Source organism: Rutidosis leptorrhynchoides, chromosome 4 (genome assembly GCF_046630445.1).
Source record: "Rutidosis leptorrhynchoides isolate AG116_Rl617_1_P2 chromosome 4, CSIRO_AGI_Rlap_v1, whole genome shotgun sequence".
Lineage (NCBI taxonomy): Eukaryota > Viridiplantae > Streptophyta > Magnoliopsida > Asterales > Asteraceae > Rutidosis > Rutidosis leptorrhynchoides.
Window position 1 is genome coordinate 454,959,818 of NC_092336.1, and position 24,339 is coordinate 454,984,156.

The window sequence follows — 24,339 nt, forward strand, 5'->3', positions numbered from 1 at the left end:
ATCACATCATCATCATCCTTCATTCGATTTGCAGCAGAACAGAAGCACCTAAGTTTAACAGCAGCAAAACAGTAACATAATAGTTGAAATAGAAGAGAGTTGTTCGAGTTGGTGGTGACTATTCAGAGTAGGAACCGTAGAACATATGTGGGTAGTAGCATCGCGACAGTCCCCTTTTTCTTCGTTTAATCCGAACAGAAAAGAATCACAATAGCTGTAGCAATGATCATGGTGGTTTCGAATAATGTTTTGCAGCAGTAGTATTCGTACAGTTGTTAGATACCATAGCAGTTGCACTATCAAAGAACCAAAGAAAAATAATAATAAAGGTGACGGTATTGGATGGTGGTGGCTGTAATGGTGGCGGGTTTGTGGTGTTCAAGTGGTGATCTCTGGTGGTCTTCAAATGTAAATAGAAATAGACGGAAACAGTAGGAATGGTTAATGACAAGGTGTTGGTGACAGTTTGAAGAAGAAGAGAGGGAGAGAGAGAGAAATGGAGGATAACGATGGCGGTTCATGGAGAAAATGAGGGTGGCGATCGGTTGGTGATGATGAAAGTGGTGATGACTTGAGTTGATCGAGCAAGTAATGGAATTGAGATGGTAGTAGCCGATGGTTTGTGTGGGTGTTTGATGAATGTGTATATATATATATATATATATATATATATATATATATATATATATATATATATATATATATATATATATATATATATATATATATATATATATATATATTCAATAAAATAATGAATATAATAATAATATATTATATTATATAATTCTTCAATCATACAATCAATCAATGAAATGTGAGAAACAGAAATGAATAGTAGAGCAGCCATTTAATATCTACCGACACTTTTAATTCGGATATTATTTTGCACTCCGTTATTAATCAGTGGTGGATAAAAGTCTTCGGAAAAATCCCAAAATTTTACAAAAAATATAAATATTTATTCTAATCATTATTTTATAAAAACGGTCATTAATTGTTTAAAATTATTAAATAAGAATTAAATCACTATTAGCGCTCAGTCCCAGGTAAAATATAAAAAGTGTTAAAATTTAATAAATAGCTCCTAAATACATTTTTAATAAGCGTATAATTTATATAACTCATTTTCGAATCACCGTTTATTTTTAAAATCTTATAAGTTTGAATTTAACTTGCTTAATATCAATCAGAACATCAAACGAGAATTACAATTATTTAATATTTATTTTTAATATACCTATGATTGATAAAATCTATTTATGGTCTAACGTTTATTTTTAAACCTCATATATTTGTATTAAATCTATATGACCACTAACGAAATGTCAACCGAGTATTACAACCGTTGACTGATTAAGATCGAAATCATTTATATCCATTTATTCTTTATATATATATATATATATATATATATATATATATATATATATATATATATATATATATATATATATATATATATATATATATAAGCAGTTTCAAATATTAAGTTTTACTACATAAATATATATTATATATTTTTAAACAAATAGATAAATATATTAAATATATATATTGAAACAATTAGATTTAAAATATAGCATTATATACATTCAAGTAATATTCATATATATATATATATATATATATATATATATATATATATATATATATATATATATATATATATATATATATATATATATATATATGTGAATATTACTTGAATATATATAATATTAACATATTCATTACATCGTATATTATATTTCAATTACTTATTTAAATATATATTAAAATATATGCATATTTATTTACAAGTAATTGTTCGTGAATCATCAAAAGTCATCGAGGGTTATTGAATATATGAAAACAGTTCAAAATTTTTGAGACTCGGTTTAACAGACTTTGCTTATCGTGTCGAAAATATTAAATCATCTCGAGAATTTGATTTAAAATAAGTCGAAATTTTTCGGGTCGTTACATTATGACACTAAAAATAAGCGTCCTATTAGTTATACCTTTTAAGACCCTAGATATTTTCCGTCAAGTTATAATAGGACCTTTAAAAACAATCTTCTAAAAGGTAGTCTGTTAGGACCCTTTTCGTGACTTTGTTAGGACCCTGAAAAAAGGTCCTAATATGTGGTATGTTTGGACCCTAGCTCTGGGACCCCAAATAAAAAAGGTCCTATAAAGCCATTTTTCTTGTAGTGTACAACGGTGTATTAAAAGGTGGTCCCAAAAGGATCAAGAGTTTGAACATCCGTATTCCGATCCGGAGAGACAAGGTAAAGGGGTGTCATAACCCGTCCTTAACCATAAGAACGAGTTAGATAACGTATGATTTCATTGCGAGGTATTGACCTCTATATGCGACATTTTTAAAAGAACAACTGCATTTATTTTACATTACAAACCATAACTCTTATGTTAATACAAGCTTTAGACAATATAAAGATGATTATCGTTTAGCGATAATCTTAGACTTACAAACTTTACATGTGATGATAACAATACGATTTCTAGCATATTTTACATTACAATTCCTCGGATATGCAGTTTTATTTTTGACACAAATATGCATACTCAAGATCTTGCTTAAATTCAACATGTTGCAGCGGAAGCTTTTAGTTATCACCTGAGAATAGACATGTTTAAAACGTCAACATAAAGTTGGTGAGATATAGGTTTAATGCCGGCAGCGATATAAATATAGACCACAAGATTTCATATGTAAACATTTTAATAAAAATATTCTAAGTGGTTGAGCACTTGGTAACCATACTTAACATTTAATCACGTCGCATATTCCCTTTATTATGAAATCTTACTACACCATACCAAGTGTAGTCACGAAACGAAGTACTGTGCAACCGTTGAATACTGGTCGTCCAGTCCGGTTGGGGTTGTCAGGCCCGATAGATCTATCAACAGGATTCGCGTTTACAATACCGCTGTAAATAATAGTTACCAAGCTACAGGGAAGTATGCCAGTGGTACAACTCAACGTAGAATATATTTTTCAGTTACTTGTATCCATAACGTAAAACATAAAATACATGTATTCTCATCCCGAAATACTTAGAGTTTAAAAGTGGGACTATATACTCACTTTTGCCTTGAAGATATATATATTTTGACTTGGTCTCCGGTTGATATCACGAACCTATCCATATATAATTTATCAATATATTTTCATTTAAAATAATCGTCACATATATATATACTTATAATACTTTTAATGTCTTCTTAGTCCGTAGTTAGCAGTCCGATGTTAGTAATTCAATTTTAATGGTTCATATTTAGGTGTTTAATAAATAAATAAAACCCCCATCGAAATAAATAAAACCCCATCGTATTTGTATTGGTCGGGATTAATCTTGACCCACGGTACCGGTGTTGTCAAATGACGTGTTGCGTACATAAAGTACCGGTGTTGTCAAATGACGTGTTGCGTACAATCATGGAATCTTATGATTAATCTTCTCGTATTGTTTACGGGTGGTCCTGAAATATATAAAATTAAATTATGAGTACATATATATAAAATATCATGTTATTTTAGAAAGATGTGATTCATTTAATTTTTCTCCAATTATTTTCGTGGCTAAACTAGTTTTGGATATTCCGTCTTGTTTTGGTCATAGTTTCTTCGTTACAACTCCGTTTTCGTTGGTTCAACTTGCCACTTCCTTGGATCGAGTTCTTCTTTAAGACTATGAACTTTAAATACCTTAGTTTGTATTCGAAATCACAGGTCATAGGTCAAACTTGGGTGAAACTTATGAAGTTAATCATTTTCCCTTATGTAAACAACATTAAATGATTATTTTTCTAAAAATACTTATACTTTGAGTTAAATCATGAAATTTTTATGTGTTATCATATTTATAGTAAATATCATTTTTCCAGAAAATAAACCTCCAATTCAAGGTTCAAAATAGTTTTTAATTATCCAACCCAAAACAGCCCCCGGTTGCACTCCGACGTCGTAAAAACAGTTTTTAAGGTGTTCTTTGAAAAACCAAGTTATACCTTGTTAAATTAGCATATATTTATGATATATTACAGGTATTGAAGTATTTTAAAAGTTAATTTAGAAGGATCTATTTAGTTTTCAAACAAGTTTGAAAACATTCAAACTATGTTCTTGTTGTTAAAATTTTATACCATAAAATAAGATAGCTATATATATATGAATCGAATAAGGTTATGAACAAAGTTACTACCTCAAGTTACTTGGACAAGATTTCTGTAAAAGAGGAGTAAAAACCTAGAACCAAAAGAGTGGTGGAGTTGGATCAAAAGGTTGGAAGTAAACTTGTGTTCTTGGAAGGATTCTTGAAGTGTTTTTGTAAGGGTTTTCTTATGGTGATTAAGTGATGTTTTTATAGCTAGATCTTCATGGTAACTTGCTGAATTGCTTAAGGTGTCTAAGGGTTATGAAAGAGTGTGTGTTTAACTAAGAAATGAGGTTAGAAATTGAACTAGAAATGGTGATCCTTATAGCCTTAAAAAAACGTGTATCATGGAGAACATGATAAGATTTTTAGTTTGTTATTTTATGTAATTAGTCAACAAGCTTCCAAATTCTAATTACCTTATACCTAGGGTAGTAACAAGGGCTGGTTAGGTGGTGATTTAATGTGTATTTACCAATAGTAAATACGTATAGAAGCTAGGTATGATACGGGTACATATACCGTAGATATACGTATAGAAATCTTGTGAAAAATGGAATGAGAATTCAAATACAGCTATCTTTTGTGAATACACTTATATTGTTTTATGTATTTAAGTCCTTAAAAAGTGATTAAATACATTACTTATACGATATATGTATAAACATTATAGGTCATAAGTATTTATGTCAATAACGTTACGTATGGTTATCGTTTTGAAAACTTAAGTTAGTAGTTTCAAAATATACTTATAACTTATTGTTATTAATACAAAATGAGGTATTAAAACATCCTTAGATCATGTTAAATATGTATATATACATATATATACACAAACGTATAATTATCATATATTATATAGTTCGTGATATCATCGGTCAAACGTTGTGTAAAACTCTTTTCGAAAACATAAATCTCAACAATTTGGATTGCTTATCATGTTGGTAAGGTTTAATTTATGTAAATATTAATCTTATAAGTATAGAACGATCGAAAAAGTGCGGGTCATTACAGTACCTACCCGTTAAATAAATTTCGTCCCGAAATTTGAAAATTGTACCTATTTTGCGTCATCGGGAAACAAGTGTGGATATTTTCGTTTCATCTGGTCCTCCCGTTCCCACGTAAACTCGGGACCTCTTCGAGCATTCCAACGAACCTTAACGATCGGTATGTTGCTCTGCTTGAGCTGTTTAACTTCACGGTCCATGATTTCGACTGGTTCTTCTACGAATTGTAATTTCTCGTCAACTTGGATTTCTTCAAGAGGAATGGTGAGGTCTTCCTTTGCAAGACACTTCTTAAGGTTTGAGACGTGAAAGGTATTATGTACTCCGGCGAGTTGTTGTGGTAATTCGAGTCGATAAGCTACCGGTCCAATGCGTTCAATGATCTTGAACGGGCCTACATATCTTGGGTTCAGTTTACCCCTTTTTCCGAAGCGTATTACACCTTTCCACGGTGACACCTTTAACATAACCATGTCCCCGATCTGAAACTCTAATGGTTTCCTTCGAACATCGGCGTAGCTCTTTTGGCGGCTACGGGCTGTTTTCAATCTCTCCTTGATTTGTACTATCTTCTCAGTCGTTTCGTGTATGATCTCGGGACCAGTTAATTGTCGATCTCCTACTTCATTCCAACAGATAGGAGATCTACACTTCCTTCCATACAGTGCTTCGAATGGTGCAGCTTTAATGCTCGCATGATAACTATTATTATATGAGAATTCTGCTAACGGTAAATACTTATCCCATCCGTTTCCAAAATCGATCACACATGCCCTGAGCATGTCTTCAAGAGTCTGAATTGTTCTTTCACTCTGCCCGTCAGTTTGCGGATGATATGCGGTGCTCATATCTAAACGAGTTCCTAGTGCCTCCTGTAGTGATTGCCAGAACTTTGAGGTAAATCTACTATCACGATCAGATATAATGGAAATAGGTATTCCATGCCTTGAAACTATTTCCTTTATATATAATCGTAATAATTTCTCCATTCTATCCGTTTCCTTTATAGGCAAGAAATGTGCAGATTTGGTGAGACGATCAACAATTACCCAAATGGTATCGTATCCCCAGGCAGTCTTTGGTAACTTCGTGATGAAATCCATGGTAATACCATCCCATTTCCATTCTGGGATTTCTGGTTGTTGAAGTAGCCCTGACGGCTTTTGGTGTTCTGCTTTGACTTTGGAACAAGTGAAACACTCCCCAACATATGTTGCAACGTCTGTCTTTAAATTAGGCCACCAATAATGTGTCTTAAGATCTTGGTACATCTTTCCAACTCCAGGATGTATCGAGTATCTTGTCTTATGTGCCTCATTCAATATCAACTTCCTTAATCCACCCAACTTCGGTACCCAAATACGGTTTGCAAAATATCGAATTCCGTCTTCCCGTATAACGAGTTGCTTCTCATACTTCTTCATTATTTCATTTCTTATGTTTTCTTTAGTAAGTGCTTCTCGTTGAACTTCTTTGATTTGTGAGTTGAGATTCATGCGAATTTTTATGTTCATCGCTCGTACTCGAATTGGTTCTCGTTCCTTTCTGCTTAGTACGTCAGCCACCACATTCGCTTTCCCGGGATGATAACGAATTTCACAATCATAGTCGTTTATTAACTCGACCCACCTACGTTGCCTCATGTTCAGCTGTTTCTGATCAAAAATATGTTGAAGACTTTTATGATCAGTAAACACAGTGCATTTAACCCCATACAAGTAGTGTCTCCATATCTTCAATGCAAACACGACTGCTCCCAATTCTAGATCATGAGTCGTATAATTCCGCTCGTGAATCTTCAATTGTCGGGATGCGTATGCAATAACTTTCTTCCGTTGCATAAGAACGCAACCAAAACCTTGTCGCGAAGCGTCACAATATATTTCAAAATCATCGTTCCCTTCTGGTAACGATAAAATAGGCGCCGTAGTTAACTTCTTCTTTAGTAATTGAAATGCACTCTCCTGCTCAGAGGTCCATTCATATTTCTTCCCTTTTTGCGTTAACGCTGTCAACGGCTTAGCTATTCGGGAAAAATCTTGAATAAACCTTCTATAATAACCGGCTAAACCCAAAAATTGGCGTATCTGCGTTGGTGTCTTAGGAGTCTCCCATTTTTCAATGGCTTCAATTTTTCCTGGATCAACCTGAATTCCTTTGCTACTAACAACGTGGCCAAGAAATTGCACTTCTTTCAACCAGAAAGCACATTTAGAAAATTTAGCATATAGCTGTTCTTTTCTCAACAACTCTAATATTAACCTTAAATGCTGCTCATGCTCTTGCTCACTCTTGGAATAGATAAGAATGTCATCAATGAAAACGATAACAAACTTATCTAAATACGGACTACAAACTCGATTCATAAGGTCCATGAATACAGCTGGCGCATTTGTCAACCCAAACGGCATGACCAAAAATTCGTAATGACCATAACGTGTCCGAAAAGCAGTTTTCGGTATATCTTCTTCTTTGACGCGTAATTGATGATAGCCCGATTTTAGGTCAATTTTCGAGTACACACATGATCCTTGGAGTTGATCAAATAAATCGTCAATTCTCGGTAGTGGATACCGATTCTTGATAGTTAACTTATTTAATTCACGATAATCTATACACATTCTAAAAGATCCATCTTTCTTTTTAACAAATAGAATCGGAGCTCCCCACGGTGAAGTACTTGGTCGTATGAATCCACGATCCAGTAATTCTTTTAACTGACTCTGAAGTTCTTTTAACTCGGACGGTGCAAGTCTATATGGAGCACGGGCAACTGGTGCAGCTCCTGGTACTAAATCTATTTGAAATTCTACAGATCTAAATGGAGGTAATCCCGGCAACTCTTCCGGAAAAACTTCAGGAAAATCTCTTGCCACAGGCACGTCGTTGATGCACTTCTCTTTTTCTTTCTTTTCGACTTTATTAACATGTGCTAGAATAGCATAACATCCCTTTTCTAAACACTTCTTGGCTTTCAAACAGCTAATGAGTTTTAGCTTTGAGTTATCCTTCTCTCCATAAATCATCAACGGCATTTTATCCTTACAAGGAATGCGAATTGCCTTCTTGGCACACACAACTTCAGCTCCTACTTTGGACATCCAGTCCATGCCGACTATTACATCAAAACTTCCTAATTCTACGGGTATTAAGTCAATTTTAAATGTTTCTCCGGCTAAATTTATTTTACAATCACGGCAAATTTTATCGGCTTTAATTAGTTTACCATTAGCTAACTCAATCATGTACTTAGCATCTAGAGGTAATGATGAACAATTCAATTTAGCGTAAAAGCCTCTACTCACGTAACTTCTATCGGCACCAGTATCAAATATAATAGATGCGGATAAGTTATTAATGGTAAACGTACCCGTAACAAGCTCCGGGTCTTCACACGCCTCTCTAGCATTAATAACAAATGCTCTTCCACGTGCAGATCCATTATTCTTCTCTGGATTCGGACACTGGCTCTTATAGTGACCTTGTTTTCCACACCCATAACAAGTAATGGTAGCCAAAGCAGTTCTATTTGCATTGGTGGCAGGAGTCTTGGTACCATTTGTATTTGTAACGAGAGCCCTACAATCTTCAGCAAGATGACCCTTTCGATTACATTTGTTGCATACCACATTACAGTAACTAGAGTGATGTTTGTGGCATCGGTTGCATAAAGGATTTTGTCCTTTATAACCAAAGCTTAAACCACTACCCGCACCTCGCGTGATTTCTTGTTTCTTAAAAGATTGTTGTTGGTTACCCAGATCATAATTTCCATTCCATTTTCTTTTGTTACCTGATACCTTCACATCAGTATTGGATGCTTTCTTATCCATGATGACCTGATCCATTAGCTCGTTTGCCATGGTTATAGCTTCATGAATTGTCTTAGGTTTCGATGCTGTAACGTTTGCCTTGACCTTTTTGGGCAAACCATCTTTGTACATTTCAATCTTCCGTTCTTCGGTTGGAACCAATTCAGGACATAGCAAAACTAATTCCATGAATCGCTGATTGTAGTTGGTGATTTCAGTACCAACAACCTTCAGACTTCGTAATTCATCTTCCAACTTCCTAACCTCGTTCCTTGGACAATACTCGTTGATTAACATTGTTTTGAATTCTTCCCATGGAGTATCATAAGCTACATCTCCTCCTACAGCCTTCACATAATTTTTCCACCACGTGAGTGCACTATCTTGTAAAGTGCACGATGCATACTTGGTCATGTCCTTTTCAACACAACCACTGATTTTAAACACAGTCTCCATCTTTTCTATCCATCGGGTTAAACCGATCGGTCCTTCTGTTCCACTGAATGATGAGGGCTTGCAAGCTTGAAAAGTCTTGTAGGTGCATCCTACACGAGGATTTGGGTTAACTGCAGCAGCTCTTGCAGCTTCGACCCATAACATTCTGTCGTTCACTCGCTAGTTGATGAATTCCTCTACTTCTTGTTCCGTCATTCGATTCAATCGCGCCATATTCTTCTATAAGAATGAAAAGAAAATAATTATTCACATGGAATATTATAGATGTAGTGTATATTTACAGTACATTATAGCTTGTTAATAATATGAACCAGGTATTATTATAAAAGCCTTTTCTTCTTATTAGCATTTTATAATTATATCTAGGGTAGTACCTACCCGTTAATGTTCATACTTAATAGCTTAGTACAGAACCAATTACTACCATCTAAATAATACTTAACCATGAAAAATTATTGCATTTCATACTTCACTATTTTACATATGCTTATCTTACATCGAAGATTAAGCAAACCACACTAATAATATTATACAAAACATTATATGATCCCATGGTTTAATACGGCAGCGCATCGTTTGGTCTATTTTCTAGGACGTTTAGGTTCAAGGAATGGCCTAACGCTTATCCTAGCTGTCTGCCTATATTTTGGCTGTGGGGCTGAAGAACTAGATGCCGGGATAGAACGAATAGGAATAGCGGGAATAGGAGTGGTAGTGTCTAGTGGAGTTGGTGCCACATCATCCTCTTCGAGATTTGAATTTTCTAATTCATTAGCCCTTCGTTTCTTTCCTAGTTTGAACTTGTCTTTCGTAATTTCCTGTATTTCTTCCTCGGGTTCACTTTCCTCCTCGTGTTCACTTTCCTCCTCGGGTTCACTTTCCGGGTTCCCTATAGTTGGTTCATCCGGAATTTGTGAGTCTTCCCCAAAGATATCATTTTCGTCATCGGATAGGTTAATGACTGGAACACCATCTGAAGATTCTGGTTCGGAGTCGCTGAATGTGATAACAAGTTTTGAGCCCGACATCTATCACACAACAACTAACCCATTAGTACTACATAATATTTACATATAAATTTTAACCAACAATGATAAGCAATGGTTTTTAAATCAGACCCGGTCAAAGTCCAGACTTACTAATGTATCCTAACGACTTATCAGTTAGACACACTAATGCAAACCTGGTTCGCTAAGTCCACCGCTCTGATACCACATGTCATAACCCGTCCTTAACCATAAGAACGAGTTAGATAACGTATGATTTCATTGTGAGGTATTGACCTCTATATGCGACATTTTTAAAAGAACAACTGCATTTATTTTACATTACAAACCATAACTCTTATGTTAATACAAGCTTTAGACAATATAAAGATGATTATCGTTTAGCGATAATCTTAGACTTACAAACTTTACATGTGATGATAACAATACGATTTCTAGCATATTTTACATTACAATTCCTCGGATATGCAGTTTTATTTTTGACACAAATATGCATACTCAAGATCTTGCTTAAATTCAACATGTTGCAGCGGAAGCTTTTAGTTATCACCTGAGAATAGACATGTTTAAAACGTCAACATAAAGTTGGTGAGATATAGGTTTAATGCCGGCAGCGATATAAATATAGACCACAAGATTTCATATGTAAACATTTTAATAAAAATATTCTAAGTGGTTGAGCACTTGGTAACCATACTTAACATTTAATCACGTCGCATATTCCCTTTATTATGAAATCTTACTACACCGTACCAAGTGTAGTCACGAAACAAAGTACTGTGCAACCGTTGAATACTGGTCGTCCAGTCCGGTTGGGGTTGTCAGGCCCGATAGATCTATCAACAGGATTCGCGTTTACAATACCGCTGTAAATAATAGTTACCAAGCTACAGGGAAGTATGCCAGTGGTACAACTCAATGTAGAATATATTTTTCAGTTACTTGTATCCATAACGTAAAACATAAAATACATGTATTCTCATCCCGAAATACTTAGAGTTTAAAAGTGGGACTATATACTCACTTTTGCCTTGAAGATATATATATTTTGACTTGGTCTCCGGTTGATATCACGAACCTATCCATATATAATTTATCAATATATTTTCATTTAAAACAATCGTCACATATATATATATACTTATAATACTTTTAATGTCTTCTTAGTCCGTAGTTAGCAGTCCGATGTTAGTAATTCAATTTTAATGGTTCATATTTAGGTGTTTAATAAATAAATAAAACCCCCATCGAAATAAATAAAACCCCATCGTATTTGTATTGGTCGGGATTAATCTTGACCCACGGTACCGGTGTTGTCAAATGACGTGTTGCGTACATAAAGTACCGGTGTTATCAAATGACGTGTTGCGTACAATCATGGAATCTTATGATTAATCTTCTCGTATTGTTTACGGGTGGTCCTGAAATATATAAAATTAAATTATGAGTACATATATATAAAATATCATGTTATTTTAGAAAGATGTGATTCATTTAATTTTTCTCCAATTATTTTCGTGGCTAAACTAGTTTTGGATATCCGATCTTGTTTTGGTCATAGTTTCTTCGTTACAACTCCGTTTTCGTTGGTTCAACTTGCCACTTCCTTGGATCGAGTTCTTCTTTAAGACTATGAACTTTAAATACCTTAGTTTGTATTCAAAATCACAGGTCATAGGTCAAACTTGGGTGAAACTTATGAAGTTAATCATTTTCCCTTATGTAAACAACATTAAATGATTATTTTTCTAAAAATACTTATACTTTGAGTTAAATCATGAAATTTTTATGTGTTATCATATTCATAGTAAATATCATTTTTCCAGAAAATAAACCTCCAATTCAAGGTTCAAAATAGTTTTTAATTATCCAACCCAAAACAGCCCCCGGTTGCACTCCGACGTCGTAAAAATAGTTTTTAAGGTGTTCTTTGAAAAACCAAGTTATACCTTGTTAAATTAGCATATATTTATGATATATTACAGGTATTGAAGTATTTTAAAAGTTAAGTTAGAAGGATCTATTTAGTTTTCAAACAAGTTTGAAAACATTCAAACTATGTTCTTGTTGTTAAAATTTTATACCATAAAATAAGATAGCTATATATATATGAATCGAATAAGGTTATGAACAAAGTTACTACCTCAAGTTACTTGGACAAGATTTCTGTAAAAGAGGAGTAAAAACCTAGAACCAAAAGAGTGGTGGAGTTGGATCAAAAGGTTGGAAGTAAACTTGTGTTCTTGGAAGGATTCTTGAAGTGTTTTTGTAAGGGTTTTCTTATGGTGATTAAGTGATGTTTTTATGGCTAGATCTTCATGGTAACTTGCTGAATTGCTTAAGGTGTCTAAGGTTTATGAAAGAGTGTGTGTTTAACTAAGAAATGAGGTTAGAAATTGAACTAGAAATGGTGATCCTTATAGCCTTAAAAAAACGTGTATCATGGAGAACATGATAAGATTTTTAGTTTGTTATTTTATGTAATTAGTCAACAAGCTTCCAAATTCTAATTACCTTATACCTAGGGTAGTAACAAGGGCTGGTTAGGTGGTGATTTGATGTGTATATACCAATAGTAAATACGTATAGAAGCTAGGTATGATACGGGTACATATACCGTAGATATACGTATAGAAATCTTGTGAAAAATGGAATGAGAATTCAAATACAGCTATCTTTTGTGAATACACTTATATTGTTTTATGTATTTAAATCCTTAAAAAGTGATTAAATACATTACTTATACGATATATGTATAAACATTATAGGTCATAAGTATTTATGTCAAATAACGTTACGTATGGTTATCGTTTTGAAAACTTAAGTTAGTAGTTTCAAAATATACTTATAACTTATTGTTATTAATACAAAATGAGGAATTAAAACATCCTTAGATCATGTTAAATATGTATATATACATATATATACACAAACGTATAATTGTCATATATTATATAGTTCGTGATATCATCGGTCAAACGTTGTGTAAAACTCTTTTCGAAAACATAAATCTCAACAATTTGGATTGCTTATCATGTTGGTAAGGTTTAATTTATGTAAATATTAATCTTATAAGTATAGAACGATCGAAAAAGTGCGGGTCATTACAAGGGGTTTATAAGAAACGAGAAGAAAGGTTATTAAAGAAAATTTTTGAGGTATTGCCATTTTGTATTGAAAAAATGGAAGGTGGAGATGAAGGACCCACACATAACCCATTTGGTCATGGTGGTGCTAACAACCCACCACTCGCTAATCAAGGACAACAAGCAGATCCGAATGATACACCCATGTAGAATGCTAGGTTGGTTGTACCTACAGTGGTGCCACCGGCTATTACTAAATCGCCTATTGTGGCCGAGCATTGGAAAGTCAAGGGAAATTTCTTCACCATGCTTAAGGATGTCCAATTTCACAGTTTAATGCAAGAGAATCCTTTTGAGCATCTTCAACTGTTTAATGATATTTGTGATCTTTACAAGCATAAGGATGTTAGTGAGGATGCATACAAGTTAAGGGCAGTCCCCTTTTCTCTTCAAGGTGATGCTAAAGTTTGGTTAAGAGATCTACCTTTCGACACTATTCGAACGTTTAAAGATTTGAGTGATACTTTCCTCAATCATTTCTTTCCACCATCAAAGGCGGAGAGACTTAAAATGGAGATTAATGATTTTTCTCAACGGAGTGATGAATCATTATATGACACTTGGATTCGCTTTAAAAAGATGTTAAGGGCTTGTCCACCATACGGTTTAACAAAGAGAGAGTACATCAATACTTTCTATCGGGGTACAAATGATAAGACAAGGCTAATACTTGATTCCTCTGCGGGATGTGTGTTCATGTACAAGTCACCAAATGCAGCCGAGACGTTACTAGAAGATATCTCAATCCATACTTATGAGTGAAATCCCCCATCTAGGAATCTTCCAAGAAAGAATATAGCTCAAGTGGAGAGTGACAACGGTCAAGTTACACTTGCTAGTTTGAACAACCAATTTCAATCTTATGGTAAGGAGTTAAAGAAGATCTAACAATCCCTTGTTGTGATGCAAGTCGGATGTGAGAGGTGTGATGGACCTCACCTTACAAAGAATTGTCCTCAAATCAACCAATGCAATTAACTCGATTTGGATGATATCCCAATGAACTCGGATGCACATGTGAATTTTGTGGGTAATCAAAACTACCAAAGGGCGGTTCATCAACCCAAAACAACAACACTTATTAAGGCAACCAAGTTCACTTCAACCAAAACCAAAGGCAAGTATCTTTCAACAACCAAAACAACCCACCACCTGGATTCACTACTGAAAACCGAAACCAAGGCTACAATCCAAGCTACAACCAAAACCAGAGTAACAACTACCAAACCCAAAACCAACAATCATATAACAACCAACCCTATAACAACCAAAGTCACAACAACCAAAGCAACCCAAACTACAATCAAGGCACTCAAGGCTATCATCAAAACCAAAGTTATAACCAATACCAAAATAACCAAGGTTACAATCAAAACCAACCCCAACAATACCAAAAAGGTCCTAATATGAAACGACCCGTCCATATTACTATAAACGCAGTACATTATTCATTGGTCCCATAGCAAGGTATTTGACCTCTATATGATACATTTTTAGAAAATATTGCATTTGTTTCATAAAAAAAACACACCATTATTATACATAATGCATGTTTTAAACAAGTGGGCGATTATTTAAGGAATAATCCCCATATTACATCGGTTTACAAATACTACACACGTGCCATAACAGTCGAATATATTACATTCCAAAGGTTTTATTGAATGCAACACTTCATTTAAACAAAAGCATGAGACTCCATGCACAGCTTGCTCAGATAATGCAACAGCGGAAGACTTTCTTAAGGACCTGAGAATAAACATGCTTAAACAGTCAACACAAAGGTTGGTGAGATATATAGGTTTAAAGCTAGCATCGATATAAATATAGACCACAAGATTTCATAGTTATAAACATTTCAATAAAGATATTCTATAAGTTGTTGAGCGCTTCGGTAACCATACTTAACCAATAATGTGGCATATTCCCTTTATTATGAAATCTCCCTACACTGTACCAAGTGTAGTAAAAACGAAGTACTATGCAACCGTTTACGATACTAGAGCGACTAGCCTGGTTGGGGTTGTCAAACCCGATAGATCTAACAATAGGATTCGCGCTTACATGTTCTTACAACATGTAAATACTAGTTACCAAGCTATTAGGGAAGATATGCAAGGTGGTACAACTCAACGTAGAATATATTTTAAGTACTTGTGTCCATAGCGTAAAACATAAAATGCATGTATCCTAATCCCAAAAAAATTTTAGAGTTAAAAAATGGGACTATATACTCACGGTAGTAAAAGTATATTAATAATAAGTTTTCAACTTATTAAAAATATGGCCGTCGTCCTTAGATTCACGAACCTATAACAATAATAATGATTCAGATAATAATATGACATATGAATAAAATAAAACAAGTTCATAGAATAGTTATATATTAATTTTTAACATTTTCATGTTAGTAGTCCTTTGTTAGTTGTCCTTTGTTAGTAGTCCAAATATAGTCCAATAGTCCAATAGTCCAATAGTCCAACAGTCCAACAGTCCAACAGTCCAACAGTCCAATAATCGGTATGCATATATAATCTTAGAATTACCCCACGGCGTATTGTATACGTATTGTTATAGACTCAATCATGACCCATGGTACACGTATTGTCTTAGAATTAACCCAGACGTATTGTGTACATGGTGTCTTTCGATTTATCCGAACGTATTGTATACGTATTGTCATGGAACGTACCAAGATTATTATATATATACTATCTCGGAATTAACCAAGATTATAATATTTTGTTATACTAATGATAACATGTCCAAATATATATAGGATATAGGAAAAGTTAGCAAGGATATGGTTAATATAGTTTTTATAAGATAAATTTCGTTCATATAAAGTTAATTTTAGCAGATTTTGTTTTGCTCGCCAAATATTCATTACAACTCCGTTTAAAGTGAATCAAATTGCTATGGATTCCTTAAGAAGTTAATTTTTCAAAACCAATTCAAAAAGTTCAGCCTAAGTAGTAATTTGTAGAGTTTTACCCTCTTTTTATGCCGGTGGTCAGATTTGGAAGAATCCCGACATTCACCCGATATATGATTTTTGATAAAATACTTCCATTTTGTCTAAAATCATGAAAAAATTATTGGAAGTCTTAATTACATATATTAACATATTTCCAAAGTCTTAGCCTCGAATTCAAAGTCTAAGATAGTTTTTAATTCTCAAACCAAAACAGCCCACTTTTTACCGAATAGAGATTAAACGATATATGTTAAGTTTCAAGGTGTTCTTCATATGTACAAGTTATAAGTTCTTATATTAACTTAATATAATATCATAATACATGTAAATAAGTGTTATTAGAGTTAAGTTAGAAAGATTAGATTAGTTTTTCAAACAAGTTTAGAATCAACTAAACTATGTTCTAGTTTATAAACTCTTATATAGATAGCTATAAACATATGTATTGAACAAGAGTTGAAGTAGAGTTTTTACCTCAAGTTTAGAATGTAAAGTTTCTAGAAAGAAGTAGTAGAAAAAAACTTGAGAGAGTTCTTGCAAGTGTGTGTGAAAATTGGAAGTAAAATTTGGAAAATGAATGTGTAAAAATGAGTTAGAAATGGTGCTTATTTATAGGCTCATAAATTTAGTTTTTAGTGAAAAATATCTAAGATAAGTTAAAAATCATTAGGTCATGTATGACATAATACATCAATAATTGTAGATTACTATTTGTATATACCAATAGTAAATACTTCTAGAAGCTGCGTATAATACGCGTATAAATACCGTATAAATACATAATTGTAGAATTCTATTGGTATATACCAATAGTAAATACTTCTAGTAGCTGCGTATAATACGCATATAAATACCGTATAAATACTATATAAATACCGTATAAATACGAGTAGAATTCTTGAGAAAAAATGAACGAAAATACGAATATAGCTATCCCTTATCTGTATTTGTATATTATTAAGTGTATTCAATACTTTTAAGAATGTATTTATACTCATAATACATTGTATGTAAATGCATTTTAACATAAGTTAATTACGTCGTTTAAAAAGTAACATATATATTGTTCGAAAACTCTTTAAATTAATAGTATGAAAATGTATATATAATACCTTGTTAATATAATTAATGAGATATTTAATTATCATATTTTCAAGTTAATTATATATATATATATATATATATATATATATATATATATATATATATATATATATATATATATATATATATATATATATATATATATATATATATATATATATAATTAATACAAGTTATGACGTTCGTGAATCGTAGGAATAAAAGGGTAGTCAAATGCTTATATAAAACTCTTTCCGGAGGTTCAAGACTTATTAAAATTCATTGTTTATCAAGTCGGAAATATTAAATAATGTAAATAGTATAATCAAGTAGTCGGAAAAATACGGTCATCACAGTACCTACCCGTTAAAGAAATTTCGTCCCGAAATTTGAAGTAGTACCTATTCAATGGGCGGTGTTTGTAAACAGATGTGGATACTTCTGTTTCATTTGGTCCTCTCTTTCCCAAGTGAACTCGAGACCTCTTCGAGCATTCCAACGAACCTTAACTATAGGTATGTTGCTTTGCTTGAGCGTTTTGACGTCACGGTCCATGATTTCGACAGGTTCTTCTATAAAATGCAGTTTCTCGTCGATTTGGATTTCTTCAAGAGGAACAGTGAAGTCTTCTTTTGCAAGGCATTTCCTTAGGTTCGAGACGTGAAAGGTATTGTGTACTCCCACAAGTTGTTGTGGTAGCTTAAGTCTATAAGCCACTGGTCCAATACGTTCGATGATCTTGAATGGTCCTACGTATCTTGGGTTCTGTTTACCCCTCTTACCAAAGCGTATCACACTTTTCCAAGGTGACACCTTTAATATAACCATGTCATCAACCTGAAATTCCAATGGCTTCCTTCGAAAATCGGCATAGCTCTTTTGACGACTTTGGGCGGTCTTTAATCTCTCCTTGATTTGCACAATCTTTTTTATAGTCTCCTGTATGATCTCGGGACCAGTTAGTTGTCGGTCTCCTACTTCATTCCAACAGATCGGGGATCTACACTTTCTTCCATAAAGTGCTTTAAATGGTGCAGCTTTAATACTCGTATGGTAACTATTGTTATACGAGAATTCTGCTAATGGTAGATATTTATCCCATCCGCTTCCGAAATCGACCACACATGCTCTAAGCATGTCTTCAAGAGTCTATATGGTCCTTTCACTTTGTTCATCGATTTGCAGATGATATGCGGTGCTTATATCTAAACGAGTTCCTAGGGCCTCCTGTAGTGATTTCCAGAACCTTGACGTAAAACTACGGTCACGGTCGGATATAATGGATATAGGTACTCCATGTCTAGAGACAACTTCTTTTAAGTATAGTCGTGCTAATTTTTCCATCCCATCCTTCTCCTTCATAGGTAGGAAATGTGCGGACTTGGTGAGACGATCGACAATTACCCAAATGGTGTCGTAACCATATGTAGTCTTTGGTAGCTTCGTGATGAAATCCATTGTAATACATTCCCACTTCCATTCTGGGATTTCTGGTTGTTGCAGTAGACCTGACAGTTTCTGATGTTCCGCCTTGACTTTGGAGCAAGTCAAACATTCTCCGATGTACGTTGCAATATCAGCTTTCAAATTTGGCCACCAAAAGTGTGCCTTAAGATCTTGATACATCTTTCTTGCTCCGGGATGTATCGAGTATCTTGTTTTATGTGCTTCGTCTAGTACCGATTTACTTAACCCTTTAAACTTCGGTACCCAAATGCGTCCAGCAAAATATCGGGTTCCGTCTTCCCGTGTAACAAGCTGCTTATCTAACCCTTTAAGCATCTCATTTCCAAAGTTTTGTTCAGAAAGAGCTCCTTGTTGAGCCTCCTTAATTTGGGTGGTGAGGTTCGTACGAATCTTCATATTCATTGCTCGTACTCGAATTGGCTCTCTTTCCTTCCTACTTAAAGCATCTGCTACTACATTTGCTTTCCCAGGATGATAACAAAATTTCACAATCATAGTCGTTTATCAGCTCGATCCACCTACGTTGCCTCATGTTCAGTTGTTTTTGGTTAAAAATATGTTGAAGGCTTTTATGATCGGTATGCACAGTACATTTAACCCCGTACAAGTAGTGTCTCCAAATCTTTAATGCAAACACCACTGCTCCCAATTCTAGATCGTGAGTCATATAATTTTGTTCATGAATCTTTAGTTATCGGGATGCATATGCAATAACCTTCTTTCGTTGCATGAGGACACAACCAAAACCTTGTCGCGAAGCGTCACAATAAATTACAAAATCATCATTTCCTTCAGGTAACGATAGAATAGGCGATGTAGTCAACTTCTTCTTCAATAATTGAAATGCGGCTTCCTGCTCAGAAGTCCATTCGTACTTCTTCCCTTTGTGTATTAATGCTGTCAATGGTTTGGCTATCCGGGAAAAATCTTGAATAAACCTTCTGTAATAACCAGCAAGACCCAAAAATTGACGTATTTGCATTGGAGTCTTTGGGGTCTCCCACTTTTCAATAGCTTCAATCTTGGCTGAATCAACCTGAATTCCTTCACTGCTGACAATATGACCAAGGAACTGTACTTCCTTCAGCCAAAAGGCGCACTTAGAAAACTTTGCGTATAACTGTTCTTTCTTTAACAGTTCTAACACCAACCTTAAATGTTGTTCATGTTCTGTTTCATTCTTAGAATAAATAAGAATGTCATCAATAAAGACGATAACAAACTTATCTAAGTATGGACTGAATACCCTATTCATGAGGTCCATGAATATAGCTGGTGCATTGGTCAACCCGAACGGCATGACCAAAAATTCATAATGACCGTAGCGTGTCCGAAATGCGGTTTTTGGAATATCTTCGTCTTTAACTCGCAACTGATGATAACCCTATCTTAGATCGATCTTGGAGTAAACACGTGATCCTTGAAGCTGATCAAATAAGTCATCAATTCTCGGTAATGGGTACCGATTCTTGATAGTTAACTTGTTTAGTTCACGGTAATCTATACACATGCGGAAGGATCCATCTTTCTTCTTAACGAATAAAATCGGAGCACCCCACGGTGAAGTGCTCGGTCGAATGAATCCACGGTCTAGTAGTTCTTTTAACTGGCTTTGAAACTCTTTCATCTCATACGGTGCAAGTCTGTATGGAGCACGAGCCACTGGTGCAGCTCCTGGTACTAGATCTATTTGAAATTCTACAGATCTAAATGGAGGTAATCCCGGTAACTCTTCCGGAAAGACATCAGGAAAATCTCTTGCCACAGGCACATCGTTGACGCTCTTCTCTTTCTCCTTCATTTTGACTTTATTAACATGTGCTAAGATAGCATTGCACCCTTTATTCAAGCACTTTTGGGCTTTCAAACAGCTAATGAGTTTTAGCTTTGAGTTACCCTTCTCTCCATAAATCATTACTGGCGTTTTATTCTTACGAGGAATGCGAATTGCCTTCTTGGAACACACAACTTCAGCTCCTATTTTGGACATCCAGTCCATGCCGACTATTACATCAAAACTTCCTAATTCTACGGGTATCAAATCAATTTGAAACGTTTCTCCGGCTAAATTTATTTTACAATCACGGCAAATTTTATCGGCTTTAATTAGTTTATCATTAGCTAACTCAATCATGTACTTAGCATCTAGAGGTAATGATGAACAATTTAATTTAGCGTAAAAGTCTCTACACATGTAACTTCTATCGGCACAAGTATCAAATATTATAGATGCTGATAAGTTATTAATGGTAAACGTACCCGTAACAAGCTCCGGGTCTTCATACGCCTCTCTAGCATTAATATTAAACGCTCTTCCACGTGCAGGTCCATTATTCTTCTCTGGATTCGGGCACTGGCTCTTAATATGACCCTGTTTCCCACACCCGTAACAAGTAACAGTAGTCAGGGCAGTTCTATTTGCATTGGTTGCAGGAGTCTTGGTGCCATTTGTATTTGTAACGGGAACCCTACAATCTTCAGCAAGATGACCCCTTCAATCACAATTGTTACACACCACATTACAAAAACCAGAGTGATGTTTGTGGCATCTGTTACATAAGGGATTTCGTCCTTTGTAACCCGAGCTTGAACCACTACTAGCACCTTGAGTAGTTTCCTGTTTCTTGAGAGATTGTTGTTGGTTACCTTGATCACGGTTTCCATCCCACTTTCTTTTGTTATCTGATACCTTGGCATCGGTATTTGATGTGTTCTTATCCAGAATAATATGATCCATTAGCTCGTTTGCCATGGTGATAGCTTCATGAATTGTCTTAGGTTTAGATGCTGTAACATTGGCCTTGATGTTTTTTGGCAGGCCATCCTTGTACAATTCAATCTTTCGCTCTTCAGTTGGTAACAATTCAGGACATAACAAGGCTAATTCCATGAATCGCCCGTTATAGTTGGTAAGTTCCGTGCCGACAACTTTCAGATTACGTAACTCGGCTTCCATTTTCCTAACCTCGTTCCTTGGGCAGTATTCGTTGATTAGCATATTTTTCAACTCCTCCCAAGGAGTATCATATGCTGCATCACCCCCTACAGCTTTGACATAGTTTTTCCACCATGTAAGTGCACCATCTTGTAATGTGCATGAAGCATACTTTGTCATATCCCCTTCCGCACAACCACTAATTTTAAATACAGACTCCAGCTTTTCGAACCATCGGGTTAAACCAACCGGTCCTTCTGTTCCACTGAATGATGAAGGTTTGCAACCTTGAAACTCTTTATATGTGCATCCAACACGACGGTTTGTGTTGTTTGCTGCTGCTCTTGCCGCTTCGACCCAAAGCACTCAGTCGTTTACGCGTTGGTTGATAAGCTCTTCAATTTCTTGTGCTGTCCTTCGGTTGAATCGAGCCATGTTTCTTCAATAAACATATAAGATAATTAATCACATATGTGACGACCCAAAAAATTTCGACTAATTTTAAATCAAACTCTCGATACGATTAACACGATAAGCAAAGTCTGTTAGGTTGAGTCTCAAAAATTTTGAACTGTTTTATTTATTCAATTGATCTTCGACCATTCCCGACGATTCACGAACAACTAATTGTAAATAGATATGTACATATTATATATATATATATATATATATATATATATATATATATATATATATATATATATATATATATATATATATATATATTAATTTGAAATGTTATATGATTTAATTATTGGAATTTATTATGTGAAATAAAATAAAATATGATATTATAATAATTTTTATTTAAAACATAACTATATATAAATAAAGTATATTAAAAATAAATATTAAATTATTGTAATACTCGTTGGACGTTTCAATTATTATTTAGAGAAGTTTAATTCAAACTTATATGATTTTAAGATAAACGGTGATCCGAAAATGAGTTCTATAAATTTTAGGCTTATTAAAAATGTATTTAGGATCTAGTTATTAAATTTTAACACTTTTTATATTTTACCCAGAATCGAGCGGGACAGTTGATGTAATTTTTATTTAATATATTAATGATCGAATTTTATACCATAACGACTGAAATAAATAAAGGAATTTAATTTAAAAATTTGGGATTTTTCTGAGAACTTTTAGTCCGCCACTGAGTAACCACGTAGTACAAAATAATAGTCCGTGAAAACTGTCGGTAGATGAAGTTAAGAAGTAGGCTGCTTTACTGTTTTATATTGAAATCATTCTATAGACGTTTTAATTATTCAGGACTCGGGAGATATTAACTATTATTATTATTATTATTATTATTATTATTATTATTATTATTATTATTATTATTATTATTATTATTATTACTATTATATAAAATTATTATTATTATTATTACTATTATATTATTTATATTACTCTGTTTGTTTTAATCACTACCTATATCTAAATTATATATATACATACACTGTTATTATTATTATTATTATTATTATTATTATTATTATTATTATTATTACTATTATATTATTTATATTACTGTGTTTGTTTTAATCACTACCTATATCTAAATTATATATATACATACACTGCATTATGTGATTACGCATATCACTACTTCCTTGCTCGATCAAACTTCCTTCACCATCTCAACCTTCTACCATTTTGAAACACCCACATCAACCACCATCATCACCTTAACACCACAACAAGCCTCACGACCACCGAACCACCATGAGTCAATATGGTTCCAACATCACCTTTGAACACCTCTTCACCATAAACAAACTTCACAACCTTTTCCGTTCAAACACGCCCTCGTTATTCTTTCCCTTGCAACCACAACCGCTTGTTACAAGCTACTATTGGTTATAAATTTTTTTATCAACACCATCCGAACCATCATGCTTGTTACTGTATTCTTTTCTACTTCATATGATCACCACCTTAAACCCATTTAAACCGCCAAACCACTATTGTTACTCGTGCTTACTATACGAACTACATACACCTTATCGCCACCCTAGCTACACATCAACCACCTCATCACTATCGACCTCTTAACACCACTATCCTCCACCCTAACCGTCGAAACCACCATTGGAACCCATCATTTCTTCGCTGTGAACGGTTTGAACTACAACCATACACCACCCACACACCACCTTTACTATCGGGCATATATACATATATATCTTTATTGTTTTTGTTGTTGTTTCAATCGAACCATCGTGCAACTACTGTCCTGTTTATGTTTTCGCTACTCGACACCCATTTAAC